The following is an 8,030-nucleotide window of genomic DNA, read 5'->3' on the forward strand; positions in this document are numbered from 1 at the left end:
CAACAAATTCCATCAGTTCTACCTCAAGGATATCTCTTAAATCCACTCCTTTCTCTCTCTCTGTTACATCTCACACTTTTCCTGAAAACTCCCAATTTTTCCTCCACTTCCAGCAGGATGATCCTCTGATCCATCCTATTCGGCCATTGCTTTTGGAACTCCACTCAGGTCCCCTAAGACTGATACACTCATCCCCCAGATGCTGTAGGTTTGGACTGGTAGCAACTCACACTCATACCCTTTTCTAGAAGAGTATCAACATCTGATGGAGCCATCTTTATCTGGAGATGCCTGGGATGCCATCCTCCCCTTGGAAGTGGCAGGACAACCTGTGAGGTGCAGTTCATGCTCCAGAGCTCACCATGAGATCAAGCTGAGTCCAGATTCTTCCTGAAACCACATTTTTGACCAGCTTCTTCCCCTGCCCCATCCCACTTCCCTCACTGCCTTAAAGTATTTTCCCCTGAGAGCCCCCCTTCAATAAATCACTTATACAAGGATCCCCATCTCAGGCTCTGTTTCTAGGGATTCTAAGACGTCCTTCATATTGGCACAGAATAATTTCTTTTTAAAGGCATAGTAGCTCAAGTAACTCCCTGGCATACATTTTTTAAGTTTATACTTCATTATGTACATATAAGGCAAAGACCTTAGTATATCATATAAGCTCTTGCCTACTGCTCTAGACACTCCTCCCACCTGTCCCCTGTCCCTAATTCCCCACTCCAACCAGGTTTTCTACTTTCCTCTCTACTAAACTACTGCACCTCCCCGCAAAACCATGCTCTTTCATACCTCAATATAAGCTCACGTTCTTCCCTTTGCCTGAAGTTTATTTCACCATCTTGTCTAAGCTCCTGTTCATCCTTTAAGACTCAGCTTAAACCTCACCACCTCCTTGAACTTTTCCTGAGCCTTCCCACCCTCTTAGGCAGAGTCAGATGTCCCATCCTTCATAGTCAAGTGGTGTCATGTACATGCCTTTATTACATTTGCCCTGTGGTACTGTATTTTCATGTTACCACCAAGATAATTCACTGCATGTTACTGTGAGTTTTATCAGGACAGAAACTGTGTCTTAGACATCTTTGCATTCCCAGTGCCAATGCACAGTGCCAACACACAGCAGGTGCTCAACAAATACTTGTTGAATACAAGCAGTCTTCATTCTCTCGTCCTGGAAATGCCCTTTCCTTTTGTTTCCTTGTTTCAATAATGTAACCTCCTTGTTCTTCTTTATCCTGCTTCCTACAAAGTCCAGTCTTTACCCTGGTTTCCCTACCCATGTATTTCGAGGTGGGGGGGAACGTAGGTCTGAGGGATATATTTGTATCACAGGGGTCATCTGGCTGTCACTTGTCACATACAGATCTGGAATAATACTCTAGGCTTCTCTGTGGGTCACTGCTTGGCATGGCCAGCTTCTCCAGGCCACCTGAGTACTCTCAGTGCCAATTCTTCCTAAGTGAGGACACTGACTCTCCTTTAATTTCCCAACACATGCTCTTAGGCAAACTGTCTTGTTCAGCAGAGTTTTACCCAAGGCTTGGGAGTACCAGAGGGGAGTTACAACAAGGAACACCCATAAAACCTGGTGTGAGCTATCGTTGCTCCAAAGTCCATGAAGTCTCAACTTGTCCTTTCCAAGCAGGATCTGCACTTTACCTTTGCATTACCAGAGGCATAGTAAAATGTCAGAGTCCCCAGACCAAAAGAAAAAGAAAGAGTACAGTCTTCCTGTCTTCCATAATATAAAATCTCTACCTCTGACAAACAGAAAACTGCTATTATCTTTAAAACAGAAAATTTCACTCACCATCAAGCTTTCACAAACATTGTATTCTAGGTTCAGAGTACTGTCCTACTGAAATGAATAAATAAATGAATGGATGAAAGAATAAACCAAAAATATCTACGCAAAGGGATTAAATAAGGCTTTAGGAAAGGCACGTGAGAGAAGGAATCATTTAAACCTACAGGCAATGGGGAAACTCATTCCAGGAGAAAGAACACAGAGCATTGGTCAGAGCCCAGCAAACAGAAACTTTCTGGCTTTTTCTAGGAAAACTATGGGAGCTAGTTTAGGAGCATCAGTTAGGAGCAGTCCGACTGAAAAGTGAGTAAGATCCCTTCCAGCACTGATATCTACTCCAACTACAAGGGAAGTGATTTGAATTAAAATGTGTATTTAAAGTGATAGGCAAGGGACTTCCCCGGTGGTGCAGTGGATAAGACTCCACGGTCCCAATGCAGGGGGCCCGGATTTGATCCCTGGTCAGGGAACTAGATCCCACATGCATGCTGCAACTAAGAGTTCACATGCCACAACTAAGGAGCCCATGTGCCGCATCTAAGGAGCCAGCGAGCCACAACTAAGGAGCCCTGGAGCCGCAACTAAGGAGCCCGCCTCCTGCAACTAAGACACGTCAAAACCAAATAAATAAAGAAATATTTTTTAAAACATAAAATGCATTATCATTTTTAGATAAATAAATTATAAAAATAAAGTGTTAGGCAATGCCAAATTTTTCAAGGTTTATGCTTAGTATCATACCATTTGTGGGTTGCTAACTTTTGGTAGAAAGAATTGCACTGAACCACATCATCAAATTAGAAAAACGATGAAAGAAAAAAATGCCAAAATGTTACCAGTGTCTGCCTCTTGGTGGTGAAATTATGATTGAATTGTTTTTGTTGTTTTGTTTTTAGTGCTGCATCTTTATACATTTCTGCATTATGTCCCAAAAATTTTTGCAAGCATTTACCATTTCATGATAAATCTAAGGAAAACATTGCTACAATATTCATCATTTTTAAAACAAACTCTAAGGAAAATCTGTCAAATTAAAAAGAAACAGTACTCATTTGGCAAACTTAGCCCTTTCTAATGGCACATTTACTGAGAAGGTAATTCAGCCCCAAAAAGCATTACCTCTCAAAAACTGCAGAGAATGGCAATGACCAAGTCAGCATTAAAATCCAAAAAGTTGTATCTCCTATGCCCAAGCCACCTTATCTTGATGAAGACACAGAGGCATAAGTATTCCTTTGGCAAATCTTAGCAAGAGCCAGAGACAAGCAGGATATCATGGTGTGGGGAAGGTTTGCTTCATCCCAGAAACACATTTTTCTAGGAGTTAAATACTAGTGGCATCTATGTGCAAAGAGCAAGTAAACTTACTTGCAGGATACTTACTGAGAGTACCTAAAAAAGAAATTGTATTGGAGATTCCAAATAACTGAAGCCCACACTAGAGGAGGAAAGAACGAGTTCAAAACAACATGCTTCTCAGAAAGAAAGCTTTCAAAGAGATATGAAAAAAGGAAGCCATAGAGTTAGAATGTGGCCTGGCCCATGGGGTGAAAGAATCCCTCATGGACTTGGGAATCATCATCAAGATTACTGCTGGACTCACATGAAGAGCATGAGGCATCATTTGGAAGATGGGAGCATCAACATGAAATAACTGAATGAGCCTAAAGGTGAGAAAACAACGCCTGGAAAGGAGAAGACAACAGAGAGGCCATGTGATCATTCAAAGTGAACACGTGGATCACTGCAGTGCTATTTACAATAGCCAGGACATGGAAGCAACCTAAGTGTCCATCGACAGATGAATGGATAAAGAAGATGTGGCACATATATACAACGGAATATTACTCAGCCATAAAAGGGAACGAAATTGGGTCATTTGTAGAGACATGAATGGACCTAGAGAGTATCATACAGAGTGAAGTAAGTCAAAAAGAGAAAACAAATATATATTAACGTATATATATGGAATCTAGAAAAATGGTAGAGATGATCTTATTTGCAAAGCAGAAATAGAGACACAGACGTAGAGAACAAATGTACAGATACCAAGGGGGAAGGGGGGTGGTGGGAGGAACTGGGAGATTGAGATTGACACATATACACTATTGATACTATGTATAAAACAGACAACTAATGAGAACATACTGTATAGCACAGGGAACTCTACTCAATGCACTGTGGTGACCTAAATGGGAAGGAAATCCAAAAAAGAGGAGATATATGTATATGTATAGCTGATTCATTTTGCTGCACAGTAGAAACTAACACAACATTGTAAAGCAACTATACTCCAATAAAAATTAATTTTAAAAAAAAGTGAACATGTGGAGGAGGCAAAGGTCGATGCTGAGATGGGAAGAGCTGCCAATGGGATGAACTGGATGAAGGATGAAGTGAGCACAGGGACAGAGGAAAGGGAGCATCAAATGAAGAGGTCACCGTACCACACACAACCTTCTCTGTAAAGGGACTCAGCCACCGCCAAAAATTATTCAAGATAAAGAAGAAATTATCTGCCAGTTTTGAGCTCTGCGACTGTCATAGCTCATAGCTAAGGTCCCAGCTTTTGATCAGGTGCTCCAGATCAGCACACTTGAATATAGACACCAAATGAAATTTTGAAATAAAATAAATCAGTGAATTCAGGCCACATGTCTGAGTCTTAAAGCAAAAAGTAGTAGCAAACATTGAGGGAAACATTAGCTTAAGAAACACAGGTTAACAATCCAAAGGGTTCTCTAGGTCAAAGGAGGGGTCATACTAGGGCTTTGGGCTTAGTCACTGTGGAATTAATTGCCCTGTCCTGGGCATCCAAACCGATGACAAATCCCTGAAAAAAAATGTATTAAGGGAATCCCAATTCTACGGAGAGAACTGAAAAAGAAGTCTGCACATAAAATGCAGAAAGCATGGGGAGAACTCATACATTTTCTTATTACCCTCAGGGAAGAGAGAAAGAGGTTGATCAGCCCTGGAATACTGAGAAAAGGGGAACTTAACCAAAGATAAAACAAAGTCTATGCCTCAGTTATGTAGAGACTCACAAGGCAAATAAAGGTTCTTTTTTCTTTTAATTGATTTTATACCCTCAAATGACATTTATAATCTACTTGCACTAAAGTGGGATCTATTCATTCTATATCACACATGAACTAACATATGTAAAAGAAGTTACATAACAATATACACTGAAGAAGCAGGAATAATACCTGGTCCATAACTGGTACTCAATAGATAGCATATAGTCATTCACTTATTTATTCATTTATTCAATATTTATTGACTGTCTACTATATGCAAGGCACTATTCTAGGCACTGAGAATTCAGCATTTTAAAAAAAAAAGGACAAAGCCCTCGTGGAGCTTGCATTCCAGTGGGGGAGACTGGCAAATACGCAAATAATGCACATAACAAAGGCAGAGAATAATGAGTGCTATGAAAAGAAAGAAGCAGATCAAGGAGACAGAGAGTGCCTAGGGGTCTCTTTTGATAGGACAGTTGGCCTGAGGAGATGATCAAGTAGAGACCTGCATGAAGTGAGGGAGCCAGTCACATGGAGACCTGAGGAAGCATCATGCAGAAAGAGGGCAAAATAAGGCCTTGAGTCAAAGACCAGCAAGGAGGTGAGTGAGGCAGGATCAGAGTAAGGGAGGAGAGAAAGGTGGGAAACCCGCGGGAAAGGGAGGTGAGTGCCAGGGTCTGATGGCCTTGGTGGGCCAGGAGAAGGACTTTGGATAGTATTCCAAATGTGGGGGGAAACCATTTGAGGGTCCTAAGCAGGAAAGGCACATGATCTGATTTCTATGTTAAAATAACCACTCTGACAGGTTTATAGAGAGTGGAATGTGGGGGGTATGGGAGCAAGAGTAGAAGCAGGGAGAAAGCTGGATCAAGGAATGAGAAGAGGGCCTTGCAGACGCTGCCGCCTGGAGCCTCTCCCACTGTCCAGCCATGGTCAACCCACTGTGTCCTTCGACATTGCCATCGACGGTGAGCCCTTGGACTGTGTCTCCTTTAAGCTGTTTGCAGACAAAGTTCCAAAGATAGCAGAAAATTTCCGTGCTCTGAGCACTGAGGAGAAAGGATGTGTTTATAAAAGTTCCTGCTTTCACAGAATACTGTAATTCCAGGATTTATGTGCCAGGGTTGTGACTTCACACACCATAACGGCACTGGTGGCAAGTCCATATATGGGAAGAAATTTGATAAGTTTCATCCTGAAGCATATGGGTCCTGGCATCTTGTCCATGGCAAATGCTGGAACCAACACAAGCTGTTCCCAGTTTTTCATCTGCACTGCCAAGATTGAGTGGTTGGATGGCAAACCTGTGTCTTTGGCAAGGTGAAAGAAGGAATGAATATTGTGGAAGCCATGGAATGCTTTGGGTCCAGGAATGGCAAGACCAGCAAGAAGATCACCATTGCTGACTGTGGACAAATCTAATAAATTTGACTTGTGTTTTATCTGAACCACCAGACCATTCTTTCTGCTCAGGAGAGCACCCCTTCACCCCCATCTGCTCGAAATATCCTATAATCTTTGTACTCCCACTGCAGTTCTTTGGCTTCCATATTTTCCTCATCCCTCTCCAAGTTTAGCTGGATTGCAAAATTAACTTTATGACTATGAAATAAAAACTAAACAGAAAAAAAAGGAATGAGAAGAGGATGATAGCTCAGGCGATGAAACAGAAGGCATCTCCCATTTCCACAAAGAGAGGGTCCCCAAAAAGTATTTTAGCCAACTTGAATATACGATTTCCAGAATGTGAATTAAATAGTCAAATTTCTACTTAGAGAAAGCTAGTATTTTAATTTCATTCACATACATATTTAAATAACATCCACAGAATCAATCTAGAATTACCAATTTACAAATATTTCTTCTTGGCCAATCTCACGTTACGTGAAGTAATTTTAATAAAACTCATCATAAGCATGTTTGACATCTTTTTAGAGCCACTTTTTGGGTCACTTCACACAAATTCGTAGGGCAGGCCATCTTCACTTCCCTCTAGGCCTGTTTTGAATCCATGTATGATACTGTAGCTGAATGCTTAGCCCAAACCACAAATGCCTATTGGTAAAAATTTAGGTTTTAAAGTAGAATGTATATCAGAGTGTAGATTCTTTGAAGGCAAGGATACTGTTTTCTGAACTATTGTATCCCCAGTGCCTAGAGCAGGGATCAGCAAATATGGCCTATGGGCCAAATCTGTGAACACAGGTTGTATAAACAGTTTTATTGGAACACCGTCAGGCCTATTAATTTGTGTATTGTCTATGGCTGGTTTTGCTCTGTAACAGCAGAATTGAACAGCTGTGACAGAGACTGTATAACTCGGAAAGCCCAAAATATTTACTATCTGGCCCTTTACAGAAAAAGTTTGCTGACCCCTGGTTTAGAGCATTGTCTAGCACATAGTAGGCATTCAAAAGAAATTTGGTATTGACTAAATAGCTATAAGAAAACTCCTTATTTTCTGAAAAATGATTTTCAGAAAGGAAAAAACAAAACCTTATACTCTGCAGTATTTGTCAAATTCGTCCTCAAGCGCCCTCCACACTGGCCCCTTCTAGTGGTTCTTTTCAAGCACTAAGTGGCATGAAAGCCTTTCTGACTGGTTCCTAAGGGAGCATTTTCTAAGGCAGCTCTCCTTCCCTCCGCACCATGAATAACTCTAAAGACATCACTTCTCTCTTCTGTGCCTCCATTTTCCACAACTTGAAAACAGAGTGTTTGTGAAACTCACGGATCAAGTGTTTTCAGAGAAAAGGAACAGCAGTAGGAGTGTTTGACTTTTATATATGGAAAAAGCAAAGGGGCAGGAGCATGGGAAGCCCATACACACACAGAGGGGTGGAAGGGCCGGTCAGCAGCTTGAGCCAGGAGAGAGAGGGCCCGTGGAAAGCAGCTTTAGAAAAGGGATTTCTTTCTCCATGTGTGCAAGCTATTTTAAAAAAGCATGCTTTGAAGGGGTCCTGAAACTCTGTTCCATTCCATGTTCAATAGCTATGTACACATTTTCTGATTTTTATAGTATGCAGGCTCTCTCAGAAAAGAGTTTCCAGTATTCCTATGGAGGTACGTTGGAAAGGTTTGCAGGTAGCTCAGCCTAGCTAAGGCTCTGTCGACAGCCGCACTGCTGGATATAAAATCAGCTGAAAGAATGCCAAGCTAGAAAACTGACAGAATGGTGATTGCTTTATTTA

General features: G+C 41.4%; 1 pseudogene; it reads left to right on the forward strand.

Annotated features, from left to right (window-relative positions):
* The first annotated feature begins 287 nt into the window (after positions 1–287).
* LOC132488177 (peptidyl-prolyl cis-trans isomerase A-like) lies at positions 288–6,286 on the forward strand (annotated as a pseudogene).
* Positions 6,287–8,030: the final 1,744 nt, after the last annotated feature.

Source organism: Mesoplodon densirostris, chromosome 4 (genome assembly GCF_025265405.1).
Source record: "Mesoplodon densirostris isolate mMesDen1 chromosome 4, mMesDen1 primary haplotype, whole genome shotgun sequence".
NCBI lineage: Eukaryota > Metazoa > Chordata > Mammalia > Artiodactyla > Ziphiidae > Mesoplodon > Mesoplodon densirostris.